Source organism: Panthera uncia, chromosome D4, assembly GCF_023721935.1.
Source record: "Panthera uncia isolate 11264 chromosome D4, Puncia_PCG_1.0, whole genome shotgun sequence".
In the NCBI taxonomy this organism is placed as follows: domain Eukaryota; kingdom Metazoa; phylum Chordata; class Mammalia; order Carnivora; family Felidae; genus Panthera; species Panthera uncia.
In genome coordinates, this window is record NC_064807.1 from 60,467,174 (window position 1) to 60,485,668 (window position 18,495).

At 37.1% G+C, this 18,495-nt stretch overlaps 1 protein-coding gene and 1 long non-coding RNA gene across 2 annotated transcripts in view; one reads left to right on the forward strand and one right to left on the reverse strand.

Moving 5' to 3' along the window:
• The window catches only part of ERP44 (endoplasmic reticulum protein 44), a 96,482-nt gene that overhangs the window by 71,308 nt on the left and 6,679 nt on the right, over positions 1-18,495 (reverse strand). The window lies entirely within an intron of this gene.
• On the forward strand, positions 7,315-17,750 carry LOC125926232 (uncharacterized). Its single transcript, XR_007459026.1, has 3 exons — positions 7,315-7,409; positions 16,056-16,614; positions 17,627-17,750. It is a non-coding gene; the product is annotated as an uncharacterized LOC125926232 (long non-coding RNA).

Genomic DNA, 18,495 nt, shown 5'->3' on the forward strand with positions numbered 1-18,495 from the left:
AAGCAATATAATTTGTTTTTACTCCTTTGATCAGTGAGGTTAAGATTTTTTTTAAATTTTTTTTAATGTTTATTCTTGAGAGAGAGAGAGAGAGAGAGAGAGAGAGAGAGAGAGAGAGAGAATGTGAGCAGGGGAGGGGCAGACAGAGAGAGAGAGACACAGAATCCAAAGCAGACTCCAGACTCTGAGATGTCAGCACAGAGCCCAACGCGGGGCTTGAACGAACCATGAGATCATGACCTGAGCTGAAGTTGGACGCTTAACTGAAGTTGGGACGCCATCCAGGCGCCCCAGTATGGTAAGATTTTTAAAAGATTTCCTAACAGTGAATAATCCTTATCTTCTTAGAATAACTCCATCTGCTCAAGTTGCAGATTTATTTAATATTCTACTAAATTCTATATGCTAATATTTTACTAGGATATTTGTGTTAATATAATGGTTGAGATTGTTCTGTAGTTCTCCTTTTGGGTACTGCTTTTACTAGATATTTAGATATTTTACTAGATATGTAGGTCTTCAAACAAAAATTGGATAAGCTTCACCTTTCACAGTGAGTTGAAATAGTTTTGATAACACAGGGATGAGTGGTTGAGTAGAGCCTTTGGAGGCAGACTGCCTGGATTTGCATCCTAGATATGTCACTTCCTAGTGGTTGACATTGGGCAAATTAATCATTTTGTGCCACAGTGTCCTCATCTATAAAAAAGGGGTGATGATGATGATGGTGATATGATTTCACAGTGTTATTTTGAGAATTCATATACAGCACAGAGCAAGCGTTCATAAGTTCTTACGTATTTGTAAGCATTCATCCATGAAATCGTCTGAGCCAGGTGCTTCTGGGGAGGGTACCGCTTTGTAACTTTTCTATGTAGACATAGTGATACATATAGATTGAGCTATTGGACATACTATAGCACTACTATTTATCTATTTCTACTGATAGACATTTGGGATATTTCTAGATTTTATTATTACAAACGATGCTGCATCAACATTCATGTGTTTCTTTATGCATATTAGAAGCATTTTTTTGAGGGTCTGTAACTAGGAGTTAAATTGCTATGTCTAAGCACACGTGGATCAATTTTAGCAAATATTTCCATATTCTTATCAGAGTGCCCCTTCTGTTTTTTATAATTCTCTACAGATGTTTTGGTCTTGACTAATTCCTTCCTCCTGTTTTCACTATTATCCTTATTTTTGATAGCTAGAATTTAGTGTTTTATGAGTACATTCCAACACCCATATTTATTCAACACAGTGATTACTCATACTTTACATCTCAGTTGAGTGGATTATGTCTATGAGCAGATTTTTCAAGAAGAGAACATGGGCATTAGACTTCCCTCAACTCTGGAGACCCTTCCTCCTTATTTCTCACATGAAGCAGTAGCTGACTTTGCCCTCCCCAGAGCTCTGAACACCAGCTCTGTGGATCTTCCTTTCAAATTCCTACCTTTTGATGACGATAATCTCTTATTTCCCTCAATCTAGGCATAGAACTACTTCCCAGTGTTATTACTGTCTTTGTTTTTTGCTCTTTCAGCCCCCAACATCTATGTAACCAATTCCCCATATTAAATCCTTTCCCATATATTGGTGGGAAGGAATGAACAATCAGTAATTGCTAATCAGTAATTACTGATCAATAATCAGAAATTACTAATATCAGAAATGAAAGAGAGGACATCACACTACAGATCCCATGGACATTAAAAGGATAATCAAGAAATACTATGAACAACTCTCAGTCCACAAATTTGATAACCTAGGAAATAGAACAACTCCTTGAATGACACGATCTGCCAAAACTCACACAAGGAGAAGACGACTATCTACATAGGCCTATATCTATTAAAGAAATTCAATCAAAAATCAACAACCTTCCAAGAGAGAAAGCACCAGGCCCAGATGGGTTCACTGGGGAACTTTACCACACACTTAAGAAATTATAATTCTTTATAATCTCTTTGAGAAGACAGAAGCAGAGGAAATACATCCTAAGTCATTCTAGAAGCCAGTGTTACTCTAACACCAAAATCAGACAAAGACATTACGAGAAAACTATAGACCAATTTCTCTCATAAATGCAAAAAGATATTAGCAAACTGAATCCAAAATTGATACAAAGAATTATATACCATGACCAAATGGGGATTTATCCAAGGAATGCAAAGCCAATTCAATATGCGAAAATCATTCAATATAATCCATTATATCAACAGGCTATAGAAGAAAAATCATATGATCACATTGATACATGCAGAAAAAGCATCTGACAAAATATAATACCCTTTCATGATAAAAACTCTCAGTAACCTACGAATAGAAGTGAACTTCCACAACTAGTTAATGAACCTCTACCTCTACTATCATACTTAGTGGTGAGACACTTGAAGCTTTCCAATTAAGATCAGGTACAAAGCAAAGATGTTTGTTTTTCAAGACCATACTGGATGTCCTAGCTAATGCAATAAGACGCAAAAAAAGGAAATAAAACATACACAGATTGGGAAGGAAGCAACACAACTGCTTTTGTTTGCAGATGATAGATAATCTATGCAAATCCAAAAGCAATAACAACAACAACAAAAAAGAAACCTCCTGGAACTAATAAACAATTATAGCAAGGTTGCAGGATATGACATCAATAAACAAAAGTCAATCGCTTTTCTATCAGTATCATTTACATTGGCATCCTCCAAAATGAAACACGTAGTATTAATCTAACAAAATATGCATAAGATCTACATGAGGAAAACTATGAAACTCTGATGAATGAAATCAAAGAACTAAATACATGGAGAGTTATTCTATGTTCATGGATAAGAAAACTCAAAATTGTTAAGAGGTCAGTTCTTCCCAACTTGATCTATGGATTCAGTGCAAACTCAATACAAATCTCAGCAACTTATTTTGTGGATACTAAGAAACTGTTTCTAAATTTCATATAGAAAGGCAAAAGATCCAGAATACACAACAATTGAAGGGCAAGAACAAAATTGGAAGAGTGACACTATCTGATTTAAAGACGCACTCTAAAGCTACAAGGAACAAGACAGTGTGACACTAGCAAAAGAATACACAAATAGACCAATGGAAAAGAAGGCTCGTAGACTCATAAATAGAATCAACTGATCTCTGACAAAGAAGCAAAAGCAATACAATAGAAAAAAGACAGCCTTTTCAACAATGATGCTATAACACCTGAACATCCACATGCAAAAAAATGAACCTAGACACAGACCTTATACCTTTCACAAAAATTACTTCAAAATGGATCACAGACCTAAATGTAAAACAAAAAACTATACAACTCCTAAAGGCAATAAATTTAGATCATCTTGGGTTTGGTGATGACTTTTTAGATATAACACTAAAGGCATGATCCATAAAAGAATGAATTGATAAGCTGGATTTCATTAAAATTAAGATTTTCTGCTCTGCAAAAGGCACTGTCAAGAGAATAAGATTATAAGCCATACATTGGGAGAAAGTATTTACAAAAGACACAACTGACAAAGAACTTTTATCTAAAATATACAAAGAATTCTTAAAACTCAACAATAAAAAAACAATCTGTTTAAGAAGTGGGCCCAAAACCCTAACAGACACAAGCCATACAGATGGCAAATAAGCATATAAAAACACGCTTTGCAGGGCGCCTGGGTGGCTCAGCTGGTTAAGCGTCCAACTTCGGCTCAGGTCATGAGCTCATGGTTCATGAGTTCCAGCCCTGTCTTGGGCTTTGCGCTGACAGCTAAGAGCCTGGGGCCTGCTTCAGATTCTGTGTCTCCGTCTCTCTCTGCCCCTCCCCTGCTTGCTCTCTGTCTCTGTCTCTCTCTAAATTAAACAAACATTAAAAAAATTTAAAAACATGCTTTTCATCATATATCCTCAGGAAAATGCAAATTAAAAGGACGAGATACCACTACACACCTATTAGAATGGCCAAAATCCACAGTGCTGACAATATCGAATGTTGGCAAGGATGCGGAGCAACAGAAATTCTCATTCATTGTTGATGAAAATGCAAAATGGTACAGCCACTTTGGAAGATAGTTTGGCTGTTTGTTGCAAAGCTAAACATCCCCTTAACATGTAATCCAGCAATCCATGCTCCTTGGTATCTACTCAAAGGAAGTGAGAACTTATGTTCGCTCAAAACCTACCCATGGATGTTTACAAAAGATTTTATAACTGTCAAAACTTGGAAGTGACCAAGATGTCCTTCAGTAGGTGAACTGATTAACTGTGGTACATCCAGATGAAGGAATACTATGCGGTGCTTAAAAAAAAAAAAAAGGAATAAGCTATTAAGCCGTGAACGAATATACAGGAAACTTAAATGCACACTACTAAGTGAAAGAAGACAATCTAAAAAAAAAACTACACTATGTTTATTTCCCACCATATGACATTATGAAGTATAAGGCAAGAAAAAGCAAAGCTATTAAGATAGTAAAAATATCAGTGGCCAGAGTTTAGAAGGGAGAGATGGATAAATCAGTAGAGCACAGAGGATTTTTAGGGCAGTGACACTACTTTGTATAATACTATGATGATAGATACATGTCATCACACATTTGTCCAAACCCACAGAATGTACAAAAACCAAGAGTAAATCCTAATGTAACCTCCAGGCTTTGCGTGATAATGATGTGTCAAGGTAGGTTCAACAACTATAATAAACACGCCACTTTGGTGGGGGATGTTGATAATGAGGGAGGCTAAGCACATGTGAGGGCAGGGAGTACACAGGAAATCTCTGTACCTTCTGCTTAATATAGCTGCGAACCTGAAACTGTTCTTCAAAAAAGAAACTATTCATTCAAAAATGAATACACATTAAAAAGAAAAAGTTATCCCTTATTCCATTATTAATGCAAATTAAAGTTATTTTCCTAAATATCTTTAATGCGAAAAACTATTTAATTCACTACTTTTCTTTTATCTTTTTTTAAATTTTTTTTTTCATGTTTGTTTATTTTTTGAGAGAGAGAGAGAGACAGAGTGCAAGGGGAGGGGCAGAGGGAGAGGGAGACACAAAATCTGAAGCAGGCTCCAGGCTCTGAGCCATCAGTACAGAGCCCAATGCAGGGCTCAAACCCACAAACACTGAGATCATGACCTGAGCTGAAGTTGGACACTTAATCGACTGAGCCACCCGGGGGCTCCATTACTTTTATTTTCAAGCCTAAAGAATAACATCTGAGATATATACACATGCACATGAATAGTTTATTTCTTTCTGTCTATGGATCTATATAAATATAGATTTGGGGTCAAAAAGGACCACAGAGGCTGCAGTGGGTTGAACAGGGCACCCCCAAAATTCATGTCACCCAGAGCTTCAGACTGTGACCTTACTTAGAAACAGGGCTCTTGCGGATATGATGATCACAAGATGAAATCATCCTGGATTTAGGATTTAGGGTGGGCCCTGTATCAAATGGCTGATGTCCTTGCAAGAAGAGAAGAGACCATAGAGACACAGAGAGGAAAAGATGATGTAAAGATGGAGGTAGAGACTTGGTGTGATCCATCTATAAGCCAAGGAATGCCTGGAGCCACTGGAAGCTAGAAGAGGCAAAGAAGGATTCTCCCAGAGAAGATTGAGAGGGGCAGTGGCCCTACTAGTTAGTACCTTGATTTCAGGCTTCTGGTTTCCAGAACAGTGAGAGAATAAATTTGTTTTAAGCCACCAAGTTTGTGTTAGTTCATTGCAGCAACCGTAGGAAACCAATACAAAAGCAAAATCATGTTAGTTTACATTTAAGAACTAAGTACAAAAAGCAAAGAAGTCATGACCACTCATACATGTATTTGGCAAAGCAAATACACCACTAGCAAGAAGTCTTCATCATTAGAATCCTTTCATATGATAATGACCTTGCATTTAAAAACCTAAGACTGTTATAAAATAATGAAAACGTTATTTCACTACAGAAATGCCTCTCTTCTTGCTCTATTTTACTTTTGTCAAGGAGGTGGTTTTATGCTCTTGTATTCATTTGTTTCCTTAGTACCTGTATGATGCTTGACAAACAGTAGAGACTCCACAATGTCTGCTAAATGAACAGACTGAACTAAATAAAGTTCTTCCATTTTCAGACATTCTACAATTCTGTAAGACCACAAAAGAAGCCTATCTACTTAAAGCTGGGAGAGGCCATGAATAACATTTGTTTTGCAATCAGACTAGGAAGCATTTTCTGAAATCTTTGCTTGAGGACTAGTACTCAATTATGACAGTGAAAGGATCACTTTTAAATAGGGAAAAAAAAAAAAAAAAACATGTGCTTCACCATAAAGCAGGAATTCTAGAGACTCCCTTCCCTCAAGTATTTTAAGAAAAATATTTGGCCTGCCTCAGGACAAACTAGCAAGTAAAAAAGTGACAAATCAAAAAAATACCACATTCATCTTGGATTTAATTTAAAGAGGGAGGGGGAAAAAAGCAAATTTCAATCAGCTGGAGTTTACATCTTCTATCACTGTGGAAATTATAAGCATAATTCTCCTATTTACCAGGAAGCGAAGCGACTACAGCAATCCCAATGAGCATTTTGTTTTTAGTAATCAAGAAAGTTGTCCGATAATGGGTCTATGTAGGCTAAGCAGTCTTCTAAATCGAACTCCCCCAGTAGTCAAATAAATGATCATATGCAAAAGTCACGAAAACATACTTTAAAAAAATTTTTTTAATGTTTATTTATTTTTTAGAGAGAGAGAGAGAGAGAACTGGGAAGGCGCAGAGAGAGAAGGGGACAGAGGATCCCAAGCAGGCTCCACACTGTCAGTGCAGAGGCCGATGTGGGGCTCAAACCCACAAACTGTGAGATCATGAACTGAGCCGAAGATGGACGCTCAACCAATTGAGCCACCCAGGCGCCCCCAAAACATACTCCATAATTTTGAATTTTGTTTTCAACATCATAATATATAAAGACAGCACTGAAAGAGGACCATAAACTATAATAATTACTCAGCCGTAAATTACTTCTTAGCATCACCTTAATCAGCCTCTCTAACCTGTACTTCACTAGGTCAAAATGATAGTTATTTAGAATTACCAAGCCGAAGGGGCCCACGTCTATCTAACTGCATAATACCTCCACTCCCATCTTGTGCAGGACTCTCCCTGACAGCATCCCTGGCAGAATAGCCATTTGGCCTCCCACGGGAACACCTGCTCTGAGAGAAAGCTTTTGACACGGCAAACCAACCCATTATGACATAGCACCACTAGAAACTTTTACCTTTACTGGGAGGCACATCTGCTCACCTTTCCCTTCTACACATTCCTCACAATTCTACCATGTACAGCTCATCAAGAACACACCCACAAGCTCCTGGCAGTCCCTGGTTGAGAACCAGTGGGGACGGAAGCACTGAAGCAGGTATGGCCTGTGGGGAACTGAAAAGCACATTCTGTCCTTCAAGAGCTTCGTGACCATGCGTGCAAAGTTAGCATACAAGATACATGATGCAAGTACTGCAAGGCTTACACCAAGTATCCTAGAAAAATTTAGAGAGAGCAGAAAAGTGGCAGAGAGCACTGCCATGGGTTAGATGAGCAGAGCAGTTTCTATGGGTAAAGCGAGGGAGTAGCAAAGCCTGGCTTTTCACATAGTGCAGTATTGATAGATACACTGGAAGGTTAGGCTGGGCCGGATTGTTAACAACAACAAAAACAGGGTATAAGGAGAGTAAGTATAATACCCTTGAAAGCCAAATAGAGGGGTTGATCTCTGCTGTAGCAGAAAAGAAGGGAGCATGGAAGACTTCTTGTCAGTGAGGAGCACCATTTCAAGACTAAGGTTAGAGGTCCATATTCTATGAGGTAAAACTACACAGTTAAAGAGTGACACATAATATAGGGGAGGGATACAAAGGCCTAACCCGGGGTGGGGGAAATTTGGGAGACTTTTAAAAGAAAGTAAATTGGTCACGATGACACACTAAAGGGTAGAAACATTCAATGAGCCAAAGCTATAAACCTAGGTGACTGACATAACTCAAAGGAGAGGAAGACTGTCTTAGAGAAAGAACTTCTGTGCAGTTACTGATCTACCTCAATGTCACTACTTATCTGCCTTGTTCAGTCAGTAAGAAAACAGCTGACAGAAGATGAGGTGCCTTCTACCCACCAGCATAAAGAGGCTAGAAATGGCATTTGACTACATTTTATAACCAGGACTAAAGCACTAAGGGAATAACTGAGCCCAAGGCACTAACCGAGACACTGACAGATTCCTCGGCCACTGCAAACTTTAGAACAGTAATAAAGCTGAGAGGTAAAATGACTGGATGACAAGATGGAATGGGAAGGGAGGAAAGCGACTCTTGTACATTCAAGAACATCCCCGTTTACTTCCTGATCGCCTGCTGTTGCTAGGATGTAGGCCCTTCCCCCTTCCCCAACTCCTGGCGAGTGGGGGAAGGGGAGGGGTAGAGAGAGAAAAAGAAAGAACTCCTAGAGCATGGACCGAGCAGGGAGAACAGCACTTCAAGAAGAAATGGGGTAGTTGACAGTATGAAATGCTCAAAGGGTGACGAGCAGCAGACTTACCAAAGAGGAGGGCAATTCCCAATTAAGGGGCTGGTGTGACCTAGGGAATAGGTCACAATCACCAGTTTTAAAAAGCCAAATCATATTTGTTAGCCTCTAGGAAGGCAGACATCGGCTCCTCTATTTATAAACTTTCAATCTACAAATTTAGAAGTTTCCACAGATGCAAATCAAATAAAACCACGTAGATTCTGCCTGCCACCAACAGATGAAATAAATCAGTCATGCCTTATACAGTATGTCACTCTGGACTTAGGAACAAGGCCATTAACAAACATCATTTCAGAACCTAAACATAAATGCTTCTTTATGTTTTTTGAATAATTTCCAGTGAAAAAATAGTGTTTGCATGGCATTGGTTTTAATTACTAAAATACCTTACTGATATGAATTACCTCAGTTCTGATGATGGGTGGATAACCTTTACTAATAATACAAGTGTCCTGTATTTCTTTTAGAAGAAAATGTGCCCTGGGGTGCCTGGGTGGCTCAGTCGGTTGGGCATCCGACTTCGGCTCAGGTCAAGATCTCGTGGTTTGTGAGTTCAAGCCCTGTGCCAGGTTCTGTGCTGATAGCTCAGAACCTGGAGCCTGCTACATATTCTGTGTCTCCTCCTTTCTCTGCCCCTCCCATGCTTGTGCTCTGTCTCTGTCTCTCAATAGCAAATAAATGGTAAAAAAAAAAAAAAAAAAAAAAAAAAAAAAGTTTTTTTTAATTAAAAAAAAAAAAGAAAGAAAGAAAATGTGCCCTGAAGACACCCTCATTCATTCTTTAAGCTAAAACTCTTTTCAACAACCTGAATAAAGGTACCTTTTAAGCCATTAAGAAAATATTTCCTATCCCATCTTTACAATAAGGGTATTAACTTAGCACTTCAAAGTAATATTCCAAAATAAGTGATACTTGGAAAATCTTCTCATACAGACATGCTGTCTGCTAATTAACTCAAATATCACCATCCTTTCTGTATTAGAACAGCTAAAATTGGTCCAGGGAAATTAGTACTACTGTATAAATCAAAATTCCCCAAATAAAGGAGACAAGAAAGACTTTTCACTAAGGCATCAAACGTAACAGTTGCTTCAGTCATACCTAGTCAGGTGGTTTCTCTTGCCTCATGGGTCAAATGAGAAAGACTGAAACTCTTGATTATTTTCCTACAGAATATTGGATACTTCTCAGAATTAAAAGCTATTTCTTGAGGGTTCATCTTATTATATACCTTAAATCACTCTTTTGTTCAAGATAATAACTGGTATATATCAAGGAGGTCTTTACGCAAGTGTTGTAGAACTAGGAAATACAATTTGTCCTCCTCTTCTAACCAAGTACTCATCTTCCCAATTGGAAGGATTTTTAGATGTATCAATGAGATTAGAAAAGCAATATTATATGATGAGCTTTTCTTGATCCAAGTTGAAATACCCATCCTACACTATCTTATATGCCACTGGTTCTCAGCAAATACCTTCATCAGAGCATCCAAATTAAAAAATATTTATTATACCCTCAGTTTCCATCATATGTATAACTTACTAAAAGTGTTGAGCTAAAACTTACTAAGAGTATTAGATATTATACATGCTTATGTGTAAATAACTTTACTTCCCACTGGAAGCAATATTTAAGGGATAACTATCATACAAGTAAGTTAGGCTTATAGGAACGAATGAAACTGTATAACCAGCAATTTGAATCTTCCACATCTACAGAAAATAGGATTTTTATTTTTCTATCTTTTCAGTGACCAAAAATATGCTATCATAATCGTCTCTTCCCTTACTGAATTCAACAAGAAGATTATATATTTCCAAAGAATCATCATCATTTTCCAAATATTTAGTCAATTACAGCAGTCAAGGATATATTTTTTTTTAATGATTTTGAGTGTACAAAGTAACAGAAATGATGCCTTTCCTTGTGGAGCAAATGATACCTTTCAAACTGCAAAGCATAAAGCATGTTTCTCCACTTCCATTTCTACCACTTACAGGAATTTGTTTGCTTTTGTATTAAAAGCAGAAATGCATATCAGGTTAGATTTTTATTTCTATCAATCACAGTTACATTTGTCACTATTTTGATAAGACTACTGCATAACTCACCAGGGGAAAGAGACAAGTTGATAAGTACTTTAAGAAACCACTAATATTTAGAATTAGACTTTTAGAATAAAAAGGTCATCCATTTACTCATTTCTGAGGGTCAAAAAAAAGGTAGTACAAGCACAGAAAGATGATTAGCACATGTGCTGTCCTCCTACAAGGTACTTTCTCCATTTCATAATAATGACTCCATCCACTTGACAGGCTTTCCTTCTCTATTCATCACCTTACAAAACAAAAATATCGCCTGTATGCCAGACGTGATGCAAAGTACTTTATATACCATATATCTTACAACTTTGCAAAATAATCATGCCTACTTTTAAAATAGAAAACGTAAGGGTCAGAAGGTCAAGGAACTTTGCTTAATATCAATCACACAGCTACAAAGGGTTAGAGCTGGGAATGGGCTAGGTCTTCCCAGCATCAAAGTCACTCTACCTTCTGGTATTGCCAGTTATCCTGGAAATCTACCCCTAGAACTATTTCCATAATTCATCAACTTTCCCTGAAAGGGATATACATTGCATATCTAGGCTTCTAGGGAGAGAAACCAAGTAGAAAACATGTTTGAAGCACTCAAAAATATTTCAGTCTAACAACCTGTATTTACAAACCCATATATTATCTCTTTTACATCATTATAACAACTCTGAAGCTGAAGTAGTAATTATATTATTCCTATTTTATAAATGAGGAACTGAAACTTTACAGTATCTGGTATACACTACATACAAACACTTGTTAAATGATGAAGACTCGAATAGGTTAAGTGACCTCTCCAAACTAGTGGCAGAATAGGGTTCAAGTTAATACCTGTTATAAAACCAATGGCCTGTCCAACAAAACGCAACTGTCTCCATTAACTGCTATCATCATTTTATACTGAATTTATATGCAGACTAAGTACAGTTATAAAAAAGAGGTAAGCAGATAACTTACTCATTTAATAGTCACACTTTTAAGCCGCTTTTGTGAGTATAATAATGACTGTAATTATCAGCATCAGAAGACCACAGGAGCTGGAAGCTAGTCATGCCAGCTCATTACTTCAGTGCACACATTTTTTTTCTATTTTTTTTTAAATATAATTTATTGTCAAATTGATCTTCATACAACACCCAGTGCTCATCCCATGTCATTTGCAAATATTTTCTCCCATTTAGTAGGTTGTCTTTCAGTTTTACTGTTGGCTTTCTCTGATGAACAGAAGTTTTTATTTTGAGGTAGTCACAATAATTTATTTTTAAAAAATTTTCCCTAGCCAAAGGATACATAAATAGAAAGATGTTGTTACTTCTGATGTCATGGAAATTACTCTGTACTCTTCTGGGAATAAAATGGATTCAGGTCTCACATTTAGGTCATTAATCCATTTTTAGTTTATTTTTATGTATGTTTAAGAGAATGCTGCAGTTTCATTATTTTACATGTAGCTGTACAGTTTTTCCAACTTCATTTGTTGAAGAGACCTCCTTTCCCAATGGATATTCTTTACTGCTTTGTCAAATATTAAGCAACCATGTGATTATGGGCCTATTTATGGGTTTCTATTCTGCTTATTGATCTATGTGACTATTTTTGTGTCAGTGCCATTTGTTTTGATTACTACTGGTTCTTAATATAACTTGACATCTGGTATAGTGATATCTCAAGAATTGTGGTGTGTTTTGTTTTTATTTTTCACATTTGCTTTGGCTAATTGGGGTCTTTTGTGATTCCATACAAGTTTTAGTAAGTGTTATTCTAGTTCTGTAAAAAATGCTATTTGTATTTTGGTAGGCATTGCATTAAATATGTAGATTGCTTTGTGTCATATAGACATTTGAACAATATTCTTCCAATCCATGAGCATGGAATATCTTTTGTTTTCTTTGTGGTGTCTTCAGTTTCTTTCATCGGTATTTTTTTTTTTTTTTTTTTTTTTTTTTTTTTTTTGTGGAAAAAGCCCTCCTCAATACCCGTCACCCACCCTGCCCTCCCTCCCACCCCCCATCAACCCTCAATTTGTTCTCAGTTTTTAACAGTCTCTTATGCTTTGGCTCTCTCCCACTCTAACCTCTTTTTTTTTTTTTTTTTTTCCTTCCCCTCCCCCATGGGTTTCTGTTATGTTTCTCAGGATCCACATAAGAGTGAAACCATATGGTATCTGTCTTTCTCTGTATGGCTTATTTCACTTAGCATCACACTCTCCAGTTCCATCCATGTTGCTACAAAAGGCCATATTTCATTTTTTCTCATTGCCACGTAGTATTCCATTGTGTATATAAACCACAATTTCTTTATCCATTCATCAGTTGATGGACATTTAGGCTCTTTCCATAATTTGGCTATTGTTGAGAGTGCCGCTATAAACATTGGGGTACAGGAGTGCACACAATTTTAATACCACTGAACAGACAACTTGAAAGTTACCCAAAAAAGGAAATGTATTCAAACATTCATCACTCATGGATTCCCTTATCAAGCAATATTTGTTGAGCACCTACTATGTGAAAGAAACCAGGAAAGTTGAAGTGCCTATTATATACCATGGACACATTCACAAATAGTCTTGTCTTTTCAGAACTCTGCAGAAGAGGTCTTTATCCCCATTTTGATAGGTGAGAAAATGGAAACTCAGAAAGGTTGAATAACTTCTTAAAGTTAAATGGTCAAGGTAGGAGTTACTTCCAAGTTACGTGAACCCAAGCAGAGGCACACACACAGGGCCATCTTCGGTGGTCCCACATCGACAGTGCTCTACCACTCTACACCAGGGTCAAAAGAGAGCAACACAAACCTACTTTTTCAAAACATACATGTTACTGTTAAAAGTCCTTCCAAATATGCAAAGGAAGAAACTGGAAGGACATATATATTAAAATGCCATCAGTGGGTAGGATCTGAGCTTTTTATTTTCATTACACTTTTCTGTACCAAGCAGCATACTGCTTTCAGGAATCAAAAAATATGGTAGGAAAACTTTTAACATTTGAAGTTACTACAACTGTAGGTTGTGACCCACCCTGTCATACAGAGAGAATATTTTTAATTTAGCATGGGGGCCCAATGGGATAAATACTGGCACATTAGGCTACTCCCAGCAGGAGCAACTGGGCCAGGGCTGAGGAGATCACTATTTCCAGCAACACTATTAGGAAGTTCCACCTTATTGGGGTCAGGTCAGCAATTCTTTTTTTAATAAAATAAAGCACAGAAAAAAGAAAGAAAGAATCAGTAAACATACACAGTAAGAGTAAGCACAACTTTGCAAAATGTGTTTTAGCCACATGACTTCATCTTCTAACATACCATATCTTATGCATAGTATGACCACCACGCCGTCCTCCTGGCTGGTCCTTGGATATGCTTGGGACACTCCCACATTTGGGACTCTACCCCTGCTTTCTTCCTCAAGAAATCCAAATGACTGGGGCACCTGGGTACCTCAGTCGGTTAAGCAGCTGACTTCAGCTCAGGTCATGATCTTGCAGTTCACGAGTTCAAGCCCCACGTTAGGCTCTGTGTTGACAGCTCAGAGCCTGGAGCCTGCTTCGGATTCTGTGTCTCCCTCTCTCTCTGCCCATCCCCTGCTCACACTCTGTCTCTGTCTGTCTCTCTCTCACTCTCTCAAAAATAAATAAAACCATTAAAAAAAAAATCCAAATGACTAACTCCCTCACCTAGGTTAAGGCTCACCTTCATGAAGCTTACCAACTACAAGTCCTCTATGCATTCCTGATCTTCCTTACTACCCTAGCTCTACCTTTTTCCATACGCTTAACAAAATTATTGAGCACAACTTGTATAAGGTATTATACTAGAAAGTGAGATCTAATAATAAGAGAATGTGATACTTTCTACTACTTTTTGTTCTATAAAATCATAATAGAAAACATGTAAATAATAACAGCTCCTACGAGTCAGACATAATACCTATATTATTCCTTAGAAGTTAACAGGCAAGATAAAGTAGCAGATCCAAGATTTGAGCCCAAGTCTCTGACTCCTAAACTGAACATTCTTCTAAAAACTTTCTCCTTAGCCAATATACTTTCAAGTTACCATTAAGGGAAAAATCCTTCAAATTACTTCTGGAAGATATGAGCACAGGGACAATTAAAAGAACCAAATATTTTTGCGACACTGTGGTACTTTTGTTACTTGTGAGTCTTGTGAGATCATAAGACTTCTTATTAGAATCAGTATCCATTCTTAGTAAAAACTGGTGCTATCAAGAAAGCTTAAGGAATGAGTCAATTTGAATAGCTGTTTTCTAAAAAAATATTTTGACTATAGGGAACCTGGGTGGCTCAGTTGGTTAAGTATCCAACTCTTGATTTCGGCTCAGGTCATGATCTTGCAGTTCTCTACTCATGAGATCAAGCAGGACTGGGCTCCCTGCTGACAGCACGGAGTCTCCTTGGGCTTCTCTCTGTCCCTCTCTCTACCTCCCTCCTTCCCTCTAAAAATAAATAAAGAAACTTAAAAAAAATAAAAAATTATGCTGACTACAAAAAAAAAAGTAGTTCTTTCTTCCTAGCTCTTTCAGATGTGAAATCATTACAAAGTGTATGCTTCTCACCAGCTAGCTAAGATTTTACTGCACTTGGGCCAAAACCATAGTAATAAAAGTCAAAGGAACTAAGAATGTCCAAATTTTCTTTTCTCAAGATAACTCTAAAATCACAAGTTATCTGACACTTGAAACTGTTCTTTCAAGCAAAGAGATAGACTTCAATGTGGTGTTAATTTCTTAAACGTTGGCATTTCCCCTCTACATTTTCCAAACCTTCAAATACAACAAAACAGCTCAAAAATAGGCATGTAAACATGAGAGTATCTTGTCCAAAGGACTGACAAATTTTAACTCCTTTTAATGTAAGTATTAAATATTAGTCTATCTTCATGAGTTCATATAATTTCTGGCCATTCTGAAACAGGCAGAAAGAGATTCACATTAATTTGTGGATTTAATCAAATTAGAACATTAGGCTCCTGGCAAGGGTATCCTTCTGATACCTGAAACAAACAAAAGGTATCAACAGGCCAACTTTTTACAGGCCTCAAAAGGGATTTCTAAAATGTAGCCCTCAAAAGGGATTTTACCACAGCCCTCAAACTGCAAGCCCTCAAATTCCAAAATCACAGTTAGAGTCCATCAGAATGCCCATTAGATTCCCAGAACGGGGTATTCAATCCTACTCAATATTCAGTTGAAAAACTAAGGCATCAAGTAAAAAAATGACTTGCCCTAAGCGACTGTGAACTAGTGAAAGAATCAATACTAACACATAAACTCTTACTTTCTAGTTTAACTGAAATCTGTTAGCAAGCAACCAAAAGCCAAATCTGTGCTCACTGATAAGATTACTGACATTTTCCAGGTTACCATTGTCGCTCTCCAGGCAAGACATATGTTGCTCACAAGCTGTGAAACACTATTTGAGACATTTTCCTCATTCTTTATCTCAATTCGTCTTGATTTCTGAGGTGGACAGCAACAACAAGACCTGAACAGCACTATCCAATAGCACTTTCTGCAACAATGGAAACATTCAATTATCTGCACTGTTCCATAGAGTAGCCACTAGTCACTTGTGTCTTTTGAGCACTTGAAATAGAACCACCACAGCTGAGGAATGGAATTTATATTTTACTTAATTTTGATGAACTTAAATCTACAGCAAAACTCTAGACAACTATACCTTCAGTCATTATTACTGCATGTGATCCACTCATGGTTCTTACATCCCTTCTCACCTACTGAAGCAAGCAAGACGCTAATGGTACAATATACCACAGAAATAAGAGAGATATCCAATTCCTTTCTTCCAGGGTCAAAAACTCTTCTGATTCCTGAAGAACTGTTCCTAAAACCTCTTAAATCCAATCACCAAATTTCCCACTACTAGACTATGATAATTTTAAGGAAGAAATGAAAAGGTATTCATACTCTCCTATTCATTCAACAGTTTTCTTTAGCTCAATATACTACTAGAATGCTTGTCTGAGATGATTTCCTTCTTCTCTTTCATCTCTTTTCTCTGTTATATTAGCAATTTTCATGTCTACAAACTCGGATGACCTAGAGTTAAATGTAATGCTCAAGGTTTTGCATAATGGGAAAATCACAGGTCGGGAGGAATCATAGAGATCTTGACCACAGTATCACTGAGGGAATCAAAGCAGTTAGAATTTGAGTTCAATCTTTACAATAACATAACCAAGACCTGAGAATCACGGCAATACAGAAGAAACTTTTCCAAAGTGGCATTTTCCCTCCCTCTTGAATGGAGTAATTGGAATGCAGTGAGAATCCACTGAAGACCATGATTCTTACTTTGGCTAAGGTAATAATGAGCTGTTTTAAAGAAAACTGGCCAAAGGGTTTGCCAACTTCTTGAGGGCCAATTCTGACATCTGGCCATGTCAGCAAGAGAGCAAGATTTCTTAAAAACAAAAACAAACAAATAAACACCACCACAGGTATTCATGTAAAAGATCTATTAAGTTATTCAAAGGCACAACCCTTTTTATTCATTGTATTCAGGACTGAAAATCAGCCCATCAATTTCACTCTTCAAGGCCATACTTATCTTTCAAGAAGACTTCTCGGATTCTTCCATTGAGAAGTAATTTTTTTTTCAAACATCTACAGCTGTACTTCTCAGACTTTAATGGTCATATATGAATCAGCTGGGTACAGTTAAAGTGCAGATTGATTCAGCCAGGGGTGGGGGCACTGGAAGAAACTCCCAGTTGATGTAGATGACTAGGCTTACAACCACACTTCTGGGTAGGAGATCTATGAACCACTTCTACAAATACCTTACAGGCACCTATCACTTTCCTTTTGGAATTTTAATTATTTACATACACATCTTCTCTTCCCAACTGAATTATAAATTTCTTGGAAGCATGATATGCATCTGAGTTATATTTTTCTCTTCCACAGCAGATAGCAAAAGGCATTCAAATGACAGGAAGCAAGGAAAGAATAATACCAATGCCATAAAGTTCCTGCAGCCTGGGCCACAGATAGTTCCTCTCTATGGAATCAAGTGTAGGCTAAAGACCAATAAATGCTATGAAAAATCAAACTTTGTAATCACTTCCTTGGTTAAATGAAATGGAGCACAGCAATGGTCAAAATCAGAAAAGTTGTGACCAAAGCATGCTTTTCCTTGCACTGGATGAGAGGAGGTACAGGCCAGCAACTTGTTGAAAAGGCAGATTTTTTGAGAAGATATCCAATTACATTGTAAGTATACTAATTAGGGGAGTTGAACTCCTTTCTGAAAAACAAAAGAGACTAAAGAATCCTTGAATCACAGATTCCAATGTCCTTAACCTTATACACTAAAAAATCTAGTTAGGTGATTTATCCAAGATTACGATGTTAAGTACATGGAAGAGACAGAACTTGTACATAAATGCCCTGACATGAAGTCCACAATTCTTTGCACTCTGCTACCTTTTGAACAGACATTAAATGAATAGACAAAGGAATACCACGTTCCATTATTCCTAGACTATATCTTGTGAGTATTTCCATTCTGATTTACTAGAGGAAGAGTAAACAACTCCCTGAAAGGACAATTTGGTACAATGTATCAGAAATGCCAAAGAACAGACATGCCATATGACCCAAGAAATATAATTCTAGAAAAGTATCCTGAGGATGTATTTGGAGATATGCAGTAAACATCATATATGTATCTTTTGTACATATTTTTCTGTGAAAAATTGGAAATAACCAAGATCCAAATGTCTTCACAAAAGATGAATTATAGTGCATCTAAAAGCTAAATTATCATAAAGCTA